Below are 12,500 nucleotides of genomic sequence, written 5' to 3'. Positions count from 1 at the left end.
GCCGCTGTTGGCGCTCGCTGTGAGGTGTTCAGCGTGCTGTCCGTGTTGCCGACGCGGTCAAAACGAGTCGACGGCTCACGTTCCCTTGTGCGCCGAAGGCTCTCTTGATATGTGATCCGACCCTCAGACAGACGAAGCCAAGGGAAGACCCAAGGCCGCAATGTGCGTTCAAAGAATCAGTGCTCAGTGTGTCCTGCAATTCACACCAAGTCTCGCAGCTGGCTGCGTTCTTCATCGACCCGAGAACCGAGTGATCCACCGCTTAGAGTCGTGAAAAAGTGTTTGTTCAATTCCGTACAGTCAAAACCAAACGTTTCTGGCACTCGGCCAAACAGTGGCCAAGAAGGGCGCTTTTCAGCGCACGCTTGGACTCCAAAACTCTGCCGCGCCTTTTTCGGCTGCCGCAAATCGAGCAAACGGTGTGTTTCGGACGGCGTTTCGCTTCCGCTACTTGCGAGTGCTTTCGTGGTCCACCCCTCTATAAATACTCGGGAGGCGTCGAAGCCGGTTCTCCAAGCCGGACCCGTAGGTATCGTTGTGTGCTCGCTCTCATTGGCCCGCCTAACCAGAAAATGCCTGCGGTACACCCATTTGGATAAGAGTGCACGCAGATGCGGGCCTCGACGGCTACACATTTCCTCGGGCGGCCGCCTCCCGGCCTCCGTGGAGCGCGGGATGCACGGTCCCATCGACAAGCCTCTCCCGTTTTTACCGTGGCGTCGCGGTTCACCACGGCGGGCGGGTCGGTCTCCTCCGCATAAAAAGGGGGACCCCCGCTTTTTGTTCCACGAAATCGCACAAGCTTTTTTCGCATCCACGGTTTGCCACCGCACACCAAAATGCCGATCCGGCTGCCTACTTTAGCCAACAGGTGGAGCCAGGCGCGCCGTACTTGCGCGGCACTTCCCACGTCCACCGAAGTCGGTGCCAAGGACCACTTTCGGCGCCGGAGCCGCGTACGAGCCTACTCGAGGCGGAAGAACGAAGCCAGCAAGGGCCTGGCCGCAAGTGCGTTCAATTGTCGGGACGTCCAAGTCCCTCGTTCTTCCGTGCTTCCTCTTTCGGCAAGTCGTTGCGGCACCTTCCCAAAGCGCGCAGACCCGCTAATCGCGACGAGCGCGACGTGGCCGTGCCGCCTTTCCCTCGGCAGCAAGCAAAACGCCTGGCAACGTCGACGCTCCCCTAACCGCGATCTCGCACCGTGTTTCGTGTGGCGAATTCAAAAGCCGGCCGGCGCTGCTGCAACCATTACGGTCGGTACGCATACGCCGCGGAGGGCGGGACGGTCATCGGAGCGTGCGGTTCCTCCATCGAGTACTGCGCACCTCGGCCGTCGCATCGCCGTGCCATGACCGGCCGCGCGTCAACGCGAACCGGTGCCAGCGAGATCCCTCGCCTGCAAGAACCGACCGGCAGCCTCCGTCACCCGAGGACGCGGAGGCGCTTGCCGCGGACGGCGGGACGGTATGCACTGGTGCACAGCGGACCCGTCACATCGCCAGTTCCTTGACCGACCGCCGACGCTTGTGCCGTTCCTCTCGTACTTGGCAGTCGCCGCGCGATTGTCGGGTCTCGTTCTTGCACGCTCGAACGGTCGGGAGGGCACTCGGCTGGCGTTTCGGGAACGCGCAGCCTCGCCTTCTACCGACGTAACCACGACTCGCCGTTCGCGCTCCGCCGCTCCTGTTTACAGTACTAGGCGGTCCCGCAGCGGTCGGGTCGCGCATTTCGAGCGCTTCGAGCCACGGTGCAGTGGCGGGTCGAAAGCCGACCTATGAGTGCGTTGCGCCGTTTGTACCCGCGTCCGCCACCTGGCCGACCGTCCAAGGTCGCGGTGTTGGCGTCCGCTGGGCGCAACAATTTGTCACGGGGTGCCGCTCCACATTCAGGCAGCCCCGTGGGGAAAAGCCGACCCCGCGTCCAAACGGGGTCAGCGGCAGAAAGTGTCGGGCGCAGACGCAGCTGAGGCGCTCACCCTTCACAATCCGTTAATGATCCTTCCGCAGGTTCACCTACGGAAACCTTGTTACGACTTTTACTTCCTCTAAATGATCAAGTTTGGTCATCTTTCCAACAGACCGGCGCAACCGAAAGGCCGCGCCGGACATCGGTCCGAAGACCTCACTAAATCATTCAATCGGTAGTAGCGACGGGCGGTGTGTACAAAGGGCAGGGACGTAATCAACGCGAGCTTATGACTCGCGCTTACTGGGAATTCCTCGTTCAAGGGGAACAATTGCAAGCCCCTATCCCAATCACGAAAGAAGTTCCACGGGTTACCCAGTCTTTTCAGACAGGGATAAAGACACGCTGCTTCCTTCAGTGTAGCGCGCGTGCGGCCCCGGACATCTAAGGGCATCACAGACCTGTTATTGCTCTGTTTCGTGCGGCTAGGAGCCGCTTGTCCCTCTAAGAAGGTTGTAAGGTGCTGGGAACCCCGCACCTATTTAATAGGCTAGAGTCTCGTTCGTTATCGGAATTAACCAGACAAATCGCTCCACCAACTAAGAACGGCCATGCACCACCATCCACCGAATCAAGAAAGAGCTCTCAATCTGTCAATCCTCCCAGTGTCCGGGCCGGGTAAGTTTTCCCGTGTTGAGTCAAATTAAGCCGCAGGCTCCACTCCTGGTGGTGCCCTTCCGTCAATTCCTTTAAGTTTCAGCTTTGCAACCATACTTCCCCCGGAACCCAAATACTTTGGTTTCCCGGAAGCTGCCCGCCGAGTCATTTGAGTAACTCAGGCGGATCGCTGGTTGGCATCGTTTATGGTCAGAACTAGGGCGGTATCTGATCGCCTTCGAACCTCTGACTTTCGTTCTTGATCAATGAAAACATTCTTGGCAAATGCTTTCGCAGTAGTTCGTCTTGCGACGGTCCAAGAATTTCACCTCTAGCGCCGCAATACGAATGCCCCCGTCCGTCCCTCTTAATCATTACCTCGTATTCCAAAAACCAACAGAACAGAAACGAGGTCTTGTTCTATTATTCCATGCAAGTTTATTCAGGCGACTCGCCTGCGTTGAGCACTCTAATTTTTTCAAAGTAAAAGCACCGGCCATCTCGAGGCACACAATGAAGTGCACCAAGAAAGAACCGGCATGATGTTCAGTCCGAGCCGTCGCATCGGGTAGATGCACTACTCGTCTGGAACTGAGATCCAACTACGAGCTTTTTAACCGCAGCAGCTTTAGTATACGCTATTGGAGCTGGAATTACCGCGGCTGCTGGCACCAGACTTGCCCTCCAATTGATCCTCGTTAAAGGATTTAGAGTGTACTCATTTCAATTACGGGGCCTCAAAAGAGTCCCGTATTGTTATTTTTCGTCACTACCTCCCCGTGCCGGGAGTGGGTAATTTGCGCGCCTGCTGCCTTCCTTGGATGTGGTAGCCGTTTCTCAGGCTCCCTCTCCGGAATCGAACCCTGATTCTCCGTTACCCGTAACAACCATGGTAAGCAAGTAACCTACCATCGAAAGTTGATAAGGCAGACACTTGAAAGAAACGTCGCCGGCTCGTGGCCATGCGATCAGCACAAAGTTATCCAGAGTCACCACACAATACGGGCCGAAACCCGATCGATCTTGGTCTAATAAAAGCACCCGTTACCCAAAGGGCTCCAGGCTCACTGCATGTATTAGCTCTAGAATTGCCACAGTTATCCAAGTAGGAAGAAACGATCTAAGGAACCATAACTGATTTAATGAGCCATTCGCGGTTTCGCCTTATTTCGGCATGTACTTAGACATGCATGGCTTAATCTTTGAGACAAGCATATGATTACTGGCAGGATCAACCAGGTAATCGTTCGACTGCGCGTCCGTCCTCGCCCTCGGCGGGCCGGACGCAGTCTGTGTGCGGCGGAGGCCACCTTCAGGCGCCCCAACACGCTTATTTTGCACTCCGAGATGACGGCGTTCGAGCTCGCTACGGCACAACCTTCCCGAAAGACGAGTGGGAGCCGTGCGGCAAGAAGCACGTTCATGCTCGCTCTTTTTCGTTGCATCGACTCGGTCGCGCCGTGCGGGTTGCCCAAGCCCGCTGCACTGTCGGTGGACCGGCCGGAACTAGCAACGGAGCCGAGACTGCAAAGCCGCCAGACGACGGGTCACGCCCGCGTCTTCGGCGCTTTCGCATCTGAATCGCCCGAGGACGACACGGAACACACCTCGATATCGTGGTAAAACGGCACCGTCCGACAACCAGCCCCTAACGCATCAAGCGGATGAGGCTGCAGACGACTGCCGTGGATTCCCCTGGAGCAGACCCGAGGACACGCTTGACGAGGCCGAAGCCCGCCGCATATCAGACACCCGGTCGCTTTCGCGTACGCCGCTCACGAGAACCCCCACATAATAGCAGCGATAAGTACCCAGACCTCCTTGGGCCCTAATACGAGCGTACTCGAGAAAATTTCACCGCGGGTGTGCCCCGAAACGTGTGGCATGTTGAGCGTGCCACAAGTCTACGTCGCTCTCAAACCCGCCGAGGTCGTAGAATTTGGGACCCTACTCACGAAATTCCCACCGAGGATACGGCCGCAAACGTACCGCACCTTGGGTAGGCCACGAGTTTGTGCAACACTACGCTGACGGCACAGCACCGAGGTCGTGCGCGCACGCACGGGAAAATTCCGCCGCGGTTTCTGCCGAAAACGTGAGGCACCACGACTCTCCGCAAGTTCGCGTCGACTGCGAAAGACCGAAGTCGTGAACGACGTGTCCGCTACTCGCCGCCGACACGCTGGACACCAAACGTACAACGACTCGACGGCGTCGTAGAGGCCCACGACGCGGTTTTCCTTAACGACGTCTCGGCGTGGCACCGACAGGTTAGAACGGCCGACCAACGTTCCCTGTCCGCCGTTCGGCTCAGTCGAAGGGCTCGGCGACTTCGGCAACGCTGCGAAGCCGCACGGTGACGCACGCCATGTCTCCATTTTTTTTTTTCTTTCTGCGTCTGCCGGGGTGCCCCTATAATAGCAGCGATAAGCACCCAGACCGCCGTGGGTCGCTCGCCCCGGCTGACGTGGTTTTTCGTACTCCTGCGGCGGTCGCCGTCAAGCACGTCCAAATACGCTACTTTCGTGGGCGCATTCACGCTCTTTCGCTTCGCCGGAGTGCCAGCACTCACTCTGCCAAAAACGGCGAACATCCGAGCGGCGGTTCCCACTTTTGCGTCGGCGTCGCAAACCCCGCCCCGGCAGACGAGGTTTGCCGTACTCGTGCGACGGTGGCCGGCGGGCACGTCGAAAGACGCCGATATCGTGCGCGAATTGGCGCACCTTGGCTTCACCGGAGTGCCGCCACTGACTCCTCCAAAAACGGCGAAGATCCGAGCGGCGCTTCCCACTTTCGCATCGGCGTCCCGAACTCCGCCCCGGCTGACGCGGTTTACCGTACTCGTGCGACGGTCGCCGGCGAGCACGTGGAAAGACGCCGATATCGTGCCCGAATCGGCTCCGTTCGGCTTCGCCGGAGTGCCAGCACTGGCTCGGCGAAAGACGACGAACATCCGAGCGACGGTTCTCACTATTGCGTACGCGTCGCAAACCCCGCCCCGGCAGACGCACTTTGCCGTACTCGTGCGACGGTCGCCGGCGAGCACGTAGAAAGACGCCGATATCGTGCCGGAATCGGCCCCGTTTGGCTTCGCCGGAGTGCCAGCACTCACTCGGCCACAAACGGCGAACATCCGAGCGGCGGTTCCCACTTAGCCGTCGGCGTCCCGAACTCCGCCCCGGCAGACGCGGTTGCCGAGCTCGTGCGACTAGCGACCGCGAAGCCGTCTCGCGACGCCGCTTTCGTGCGCGGCTCCCACTGCGACCTGGGTCACCCGAGGTCGACGAGCAAAAAAGAATGTCGAAAAAAATTTTTTTTTTTTTTTTGCGTCTGCCGGGGTGCCCCTATAATAGCAGCGATAAGCACCCAGACCGCCATGGGTCGCTCGCCCCGGCTGACGTGGTTTTTCGTTTTCCTGCGGTGGTCGTCGTCAAGCACGTCCAAACACGCCACTTTCGTGGGCGCATTCGCGCTCTTTCGCTTCGCCGGAGTGCCAGCACTCACTCTGCCAAAAACGGCGAACATCCGAGCGGCGGTTCCCACTTTTGCGTCGGCGTCGCAAACCCCGCCCCGGCAGACGAGGTTTGCCGTACTCGTGCGACGGTGGCCGGCGGGCACGTCGAAAGACGCCGATATCGTGCGCGAATTGGCGCACCTTGGCTTCACCGGAGTGCCGCCACTGACTCCTCCAAAAACGGCGAAGATCCGAGCGGCGCTTCCCACTTTCGCATCGGCGTCCCGAACTCCGCCCCGGCTGACGCGGTTTACCGTACTCGTGCGACGGTCGCCGGCGAGCACGTGGAAAGACGCCGATATCGTGCCCGAATCGGCTCCGTTCGGCTTCGCCGGATTGCCAGCACTGGCTCGGCGAAAGACGACGAACATCCGAGCGACGGTTCTCACTATTGCGTACGCGTCGCAAACCCCGCCCCGGCAGACGCACTTTGCCGTACTCGTGCGACGGTCGCCGGCGAGCACGTAGAAAGACGCCGATATCGTGCCGGAATCGGCCCCGTTTGGCTTCGCCGGAGTGCCAGCACTCACTCGGCCACAAACGGCGAACATCCGAGCGGCGGTTCCCACTTAGCCGTCGGCGTCCCGAACTCCGCCCCGGCAGACGCGGTTGCCGAGCTCGTGCGACTAGCGACCGCGAAGCCGTCTCGCGACGCCGCTTTCGTGCGCGGCTCCCACTGCGACCTGGGTCACCCGAGGTCGACGAGCAAAAAAGAATGTCGAAAAAAATTTTTTTTTTTTTTTTTGCGTCTGCCGGGGTGCCCCTATAATAGCAGCGATAAGCACCCAGACCGCCATGGGTCGCTCGCCCCGGCTGACGTGGTTTTTCGTTTTCCTGCGGTGGTCGTCGTCAAGCACGTCCAAACACGCCACTTTCGTGGGCGCATTCGCGCTCTTTCGCTTCGCCGGAGTGCCAGCACTCACTCTGCCAAAAACGGCGAACATCCTAGTGGCGGTTCCCACTTTTGCGTCGGCGTCGCCAACCCCGCCCCGGCATACGCGGTTTGCCGTACTCGTGCGGCGGTGGCCGGCGGGCACGTCGAAAGACACCGATATCGTGCGCGAGTCGATGCTTCTTGGTCTCGCAGGAGGGCCGCCACTCACTCCTGCAAAAACGGCGAAGATCCGAGCGGCGCTTCCCACTTTTTCGTCGGCGTCGCAAACCTCGCCCCGGCAGACGCGCTTTGCCGTACTCGTGCGACGGTCGCCGGCGAGCACGTCGAAATACGCCGATATCGTGCCCGAATCGGCCCCGTTTCGCTTCGCCGGAGTGCCAGCACTCGCTCGGCCAAAGACGACGAACATCCGAGCGACGGTTCCCACTATTGCGTACGCGTCGCGAACCCCGCCCCGGCAGACGCGGTTTGCCGTACTCGTGCGGCGGTGGCCGGCGGGCACGTCGAAAGACGCCGATATCGTGCACGAATTGGCGCTCCTTGGCTTCACCGGAGTGCCAGCACTCACTCGGCCAAAAACGGCGAACATCCGAGCAGCGGTACCCACTTAGCCGTCGGCATCCCGAACTCCGCGCCGGCTGACGCGGTTGCCGAGCTCGTGCGACTAGCGACCGCGAACGCGTCTCGCGACGCCGCTTTCGTGCGCGGCTCCCATTGCGACCTGGGTTACCCGAGCTCGACCAGCAAAAAAGAAGGTCGAAAATTTTTTTTTTTTTTCTGCGTCTGCCGGGGTGCCCCTATAATAGCAGCGATAAGCACCCAGACCGCCGTGTGTCGCTCGCCCCGGCTGACGTGGTTTTTCGTACTCCTGCAGCGGTCGCCGTCACGCACGTCCAAATACGCCACTTTCGTGGGCGCATTCGCGCTCTTTCGCGTCGCCGGAGTGCCAGCACTCACTCTGCCAAAAACGGCCAACATCCGAGCGGCGGTTCCCACTTTTGCGTCGGCGTCGTAAACCCCGCCCCGGCAGACGCGGTTTGCCCTACTCGTGCGACGGTCGCCGGCGAGCGCGTCGAAAGACGCCGATATCGTGCGCTAATTGGCGCTCCTTGGCTTCTCCGGAGTGCCGCCACTCACTCCTCCAAAAACGGCGAAGATCCGAGCGGCGTTCTCCACTTTCGCATCGGCGTCCCGAACTCCGCCCGGGCTGACGCGGTTTACCGTACTCGTGCGACGGTCGCCGGCGGGCACGTCGAAAGACGCCGATATCGTGCCGTAATCGGCCCCGTTTGGCTTCGCCCGAGTGCCAGCACTCACTCGGCCAAAAACGGCGAACATCCGAGCAGCGTTTCCCACTTTCGCATCGGCGTCCCGAAGCCCGCCCCGGCAGACGCGGTTTGCCCTACTCGAGCGACGGTCGCCGGCGATCACGTCGAAAGGCGCCGAATTCGTGCACGAATCGATGCTTCTTGGTCTCGCAGGAGGGCCGCCACTCACTCCTGCAAAAACGGCGAAGATCCGAGTTGCGCTTCCCACTTTTTCGTCGGCGTCCCGAACTACGCCCCGGCTGACGCGGTTTACCGTACTCGTGCGACGGTCGCCGGCGGGCACTTCAAAATACGCCGATTTCGTGGGCGCATTCACGCTGTTTCGCTTCCCCGGAGTGCCAACACTCACTCTGCCGAAAGCGGCGATCATCCGAGCGGCGGTTCCCACTTTTGCGTCGGCTTCGCAAACGGCGCCCCGGCAGACGCGCTCGTGCGACGTACTCGTGCGACGGTCGCCGGCGAGCACGTCGAAAGACGCCGATATCGTGCTCGAATCGACCCCGTTTCGCTTCGCCGGAGTGCTGCCAGTCACGGCGCAGAAAACGGCGAACAAGTGTTTTTTTTTTTTTTTTTCCTAGAATTTGTGTTATAGAAGGCACATTTGATATCGGACGATAATTTTCAACTTTATCACGCGCACCGATTTTCGTGTAGAGGTTTGCAAGTTTATGGGAATTTCTCCACTTGGAATAATGCGATTTAGTAGTACTACGAGAACTTCATGGATGTACTCAAGGGTACGGGGCAAGTCAGTTACGTCAACACCTGCAGATTTTTTACACTTCAAACTGAAAATTGTTGGTTGTGAGTCCTCGTGTGATATTAAAGGCCGATTCGCTAACACATAGAACAAAGAAAGAAAGGAAGAAAAAACGCCCGCGCTCGCTCAAGAAACCTGGGTTCGCAACAAGTGGCAACAACAAGCAACCGAGCGAGTGCGCCAAAACCCGTGGCGGCCGAACAAACGCGAAGTCCCAACCGCGTCAGCCGGGGCGGCACGGGACAGGAAAAATCACTTCAGCCGGGGCGGCGGGGCACCGAATAAACCTCGTCACCTCGTCGCAGGATAAAAGAGGAAACAAAAAGTCTAAACAGCGTCTGCTGGAGCGAATGCGTAATAAAACAACAACAACAACAAAAAAAAAAAACACCCGCGCTCAAGAAGTCTGCAATCACCACAAAAGGCGACTGTGACCGAGCAGCGTCAGCCGGGGCCGTGCGGAAACGGAAAAACCGCGACTACCGGGGCGTCGAGGCACCGAAAAATCCACTTCAGCCGCGGCGAAAAAAAAAAACAAAAAGAAAGACGGAGGGGGGGGGGGGGAACCACGTCTGCCGGGGCGAAGGAAAAAAAAAAAAACGCGTCTGCCGGGGCGAGCCCGGGTGCGGCACCACCGGGAAAACTGTGGCAAACAGACATGGCGATCGAGTGAGTGGGCCGCCAGCCAGGCTCAGCCAAAAAGTGCAAAGTCCGAACTGCGTCAGCCGGGGCGGCAAAAACCACGTCAGCCGGGGCGGCGCAAAAAACCGCGTCTGCCGGGGCGGCACGAAACCGCGTCAGCCGGGGCGGCGCGAAAACTGCGTCAGCCGGGGCGAAAGAAAAAAAAAAAAAAAACGCGTCTGCCGGGGCGAGCCCGGGTGCGGCACCACCGGGAAAACTGTGGCAAACAGACATGGCGATCGAGTGAGTGGGCCGCCAGCCAGGCACAGCCGAAAAGTGCAAAGTCCGAACCGTGTCAGCCGGGGCGGCAAAAAACCGCGTCAGCCGGGGCGGCGCAAAAAACCGCGTCTGCCGGGGCGGCACGAAACCGCGTCAGCCGGGGCGGCGCGAAAACTGCGTCAGCCGGGGCGAGCCCGGGTGCGGCACCACCGGGAAAACTGTGGCAAACAGACATGGCGATCGAGTGAGTGGGCCGCCAGCCAGGCTCAGCCAAAAAGTGCCAAGTCCGAACTGCGTCAGCCGGGGCGGCAAAAAACCGCGTCAGCCGGGGCGGCGCAAAAAACCGCGTCTGCCGGGGCGGCGCGAAAACCGCGTCTGCCGGGGCGGCGCGAAAACTGCGTCAGCCGGGGCGAAAGAAAAAAAAAAACGCGTCTGCCGGGGCGAGCCCGGGTGCGGCACCACCGGGAAAACTGTGGCAAACAGACATGGCGATCGAGTGAGTGGGCCGCCAGCAAGGCTCAGCCAAAAAGTGCTAAGTCCGAACTGCGTCAGCTGGGGCGGCAAAAAACCGCGTCTGCCGGGGCGGCACGAAACCGCGTCAGCCGGGGCGGCGCGAAAACCGCGTCTGCCGGGGCGGCACGAAACCGCGTCAGCCGGGGCGGCGCGAAAACTGCGTCAGCCGGGGCGAGCCCGGGTGCGGCACCACCGGGAAAACTGTGGCAAACAGACATGGCGATCGAGTGAGTGGGCCGCCAGCCAGGCACAGCCGAAAAGTGCTAAGTCCGAACTGCGTCAGCCGGGGCGGCAAAAACCGCGTCAGCCGGGGCGGCGCAAAAAACCGCGTCTGCCGGGGCGGCACGAAACCGCGTCAGCCGGGGCGGCGCGAAAACTGCGTCAGCCGGGGCGAAAGAAAAAAAAAAAACGCGTCTGCCGGGGCGAGCCCGGGTGCGGCACCACCGGGAAAACTGTGGCAAACAGACATGGCGATCGAGTGAGTGGGCCGCCAGCCAGGCACAGCCGAAAAGTGCCAAGTCCGAACTGCGTCAGCCGGGGCGGCAAAAAACCGCGTCAGCCGGGGCGGCGCAAAAAACCGCGTCTGCCGGGGCGGCACGAAACCGCGTCAGCCGGGGCGGCGCGAAAACTGCGTCAGCCGGGGCGAGCCCGGGTGCGGCACCACCGGGAAAACTGTGGCAAACAGACATGGCGATCGAGTGAGTGGGCCGCCAGCCAGGCTCAGCCAAAAAGTGCCAAGTCCGAACTGCGTCAGCCGGGGCGGCGCAAAAAACCGCGTCTGCCGGGGCGGCGCGAAAACCGCGTCTGCCGGGGCGGCGCGAAAACTGCGTCAGCCGGGGCGAAAGAAAAAAAAAACGCGTCTGCCGGGGCGAGCCCGGGTGCGGCACCACCGGGAAAACTGTGGCAAACAGACATGGCGATCGAGTGAGTGGGCCGCCAGCAAGGCTCAGCCAAAAAGTGCCAAGTCCGAACTGCGTCAGCCGGGGCGGCAAAAAACCGCGTCTGCCGGGGCGGCACGAAACCGCGTCAGCCGGGGCGGCGCGAAAACCGCGTCTGCCGGGGCGGCACGAAACCGCGTCAGCCGGGGCGAGCCCGGGTGCGGCACCACCGGGAAAACTGTGGCAAACAGACATGGCGATCGAGTGAGTGGGCCGCCAGCCAGGCACAGCCGAAAAGTGCTAAGTCCGAACTGCGTCAGCCGGGGCGGCAAAAACCGCGTCAGCCGGGGCGGCGCAAAAACCGCGTCTGCCGGGGCGAATGCAAAAAAAACAAAGAAAAAAGCCCGCGCTTAATCAAAAGAAAACAAAGAAAAAAGCTTGCGCTTAATCAAAAGAAAACAAACAAAAAAAGTTCGCGCTTAAGCCTGGCGGTGGAACCACCGGGGCAAACAGACCTGGCGATCGAGTGAGTGGGCCGCCAGCCGGGGTGAGCCAAAAAGTGCAAAGTCGGAACCGCGTCAGCCGGGGCGGCGCGAAAACCGCGTCAGCCGGGGCGGCGCAAAAACTGCGTCAGCCGGGGCGGCACGGAAAAACGAAAACCGCGTCAGCCGGGGCGGCACGGAAAAACGAAAACCACGTCAGCCGGGGCGACATCAAAATGAGGAAAAAAAAAAAAACTGCCTTAGGACACCTGCGTACACTTTCATGCGTTTGGGCATATCTCTCTGTAACACGCGCGCCCCTCGTTACGCGCGGCACTCTGTTTTCTCCGACACCCATATTTCGGCGGCATGTGGCACGCGCGCCCGTCCCTACGCACGGCACACCGCAGTGCTTTCTCGATATTTTTCTTTTCCTCCAACACCGTCATCTATAGGCTTTTAGTGACCTGTTGCTCGTGGCAAAAGTTCGCTAGCTCTGACACCTCTTGCATGCGCACCGTTTTTGCGCACGGTGCTATGCCGCAAAGCACGGCAGTCGCATGCGTTTCTCTCAGGCACCTCTTTTTTGACACAACGCTGTGGTGCTTAGAAACACACCCGCCGCTTTTGCGCACAGAACTCCACCGTACAGCACGGTAGTCACGTTT

At 60.2% G+C, this 12,500-nt stretch overlaps 2 non-coding genes across 2 annotated transcripts; both read right to left on the bottom strand.

The window, feature by feature from the left end:
* Positions 1 to 117: 117 nt before the first annotated feature.
* LOC142790888 (5.8S ribosomal RNA) lies at positions 118 to 270 on the bottom strand. The gene has a single exon (XR_012889835.1). It is a non-coding gene; the product is annotated as a 5.8S ribosomal RNA (ribosomal RNA).
* Positions 271 to 1,989: 1,719 nt separating this feature from the next.
* Positions 1,990 to 3,804, bottom strand: LOC142790927 (small subunit ribosomal RNA). The gene has a single exon (XR_012889864.1). It is a non-coding gene; the product is annotated as a small subunit ribosomal RNA (ribosomal RNA).
* Between the last annotated feature and the right edge of the window lie 8,696 nt (positions 3,805 to 12,500).

The sequence above is a fragment of the Rhipicephalus microplus genome, unplaced genomic scaffold, assembly GCF_043290135.1.
Source record: "Rhipicephalus microplus isolate Deutch F79 unplaced genomic scaffold, USDA_Rmic scaffold_134, whole genome shotgun sequence".
NCBI classification, from domain to species: domain Eukaryota; kingdom Metazoa; phylum Arthropoda; class Arachnida; order Ixodida; family Ixodidae; genus Rhipicephalus; species Rhipicephalus microplus.
Note: the sequence above shows the minus strand (reverse complement) of the source record. Positions and strands in the feature narration are given on the sequence as shown.